Below are 1,020 nucleotides of genomic sequence, written 5' to 3'. Positions count from 1 at the left end.
CTCGCTCTGCTGGGGAATTGTAACTTATCATGCGGAAACAGCTTTTATGAATGCCCACTTTGCTAAATGGACGGGAAAGTCAGCTGTTTTGAGCGGAAAACGTTTTATGAATAGAGGCCAATGTATTTATTCTTAAAAATGCGAACACAATCGCTGCACAAAGCAATTGTGTGAGCGTTTGCGTTTTTCCTATACCTTCCATTGAGGCAAAAATCGCCACAAAAATGGCCCATGCACCGCTTTTCTGAGCGGATCGGAAACTGCTCAGATGTGAACTGTCTCAGAGAATAATGGTGTAAGCGCTTTCAGCTTAGAAAAAAAACAAAAAACGCCTCTAGTGTGAATAAGCCCTCAGGGCCCTTTTCCACTTGCGGTGATTGCAATGCTGAATCGCAAAATTGCAAACCGCTAGTGATTTTTACATCGCTACGGTTTGCTTTTTAACATAGGAATTGCGGTAAGAAATTTCGGTGGCGACAAAACTCCACCAGAGTTATATCTTTCCCTACTATCCATGTCGGCCTGGAGGGGGGAATAGTAATTAGCGCCACCTGCCGGATGCGCCCGGCTAACGGATAAGTACCGAAATTTCCAATACCACGATTCATTTTTTACTCAAACGCTGTGGAGCGATTTTGCTCTGCAGTGCATAGCAAATTCGTGATCGCAAACGCCGTGAAAATTTGTTCACTTTGCTGAATCGCAATCGCTAGCGCAAACGCTAGTGGAAAAGGGCCCTCAAGGTATCTTTAGGGCGGCTTTAATTATTATATTTTTGCTCTTCGGGACCTTAAAAATGTAACATAGATAAGGTGAAAACAAATCAAAACAGGTGAAAAAGCTTTAGTTAGGTTTTAAAAGCAATGACAGTTTTGCAGAAACATGCAGCAGCCTTCGTACATGTCCTAAAGTCTGCTGCTGCTAGCCACATATCACCCACAGCGCTGCTCTACACCGGCCGCCTGAGCAGCACTCAATGCATTGCACACAGCTATGCTCTGTAGCCGCAGCACCGAGCGC

The sequence above is a fragment of the Hyperolius riggenbachi genome, chromosome 4 (assembly GCF_040937935.1).
Source record: "Hyperolius riggenbachi isolate aHypRig1 chromosome 4, aHypRig1.pri, whole genome shotgun sequence".
In the NCBI taxonomy this organism is placed as follows: Eukaryota; Metazoa; Chordata; class Amphibia; order Anura; family Hyperoliidae; genus Hyperolius; species Hyperolius riggenbachi.
This window is presented reverse-complemented; position numbering follows the sequence as displayed.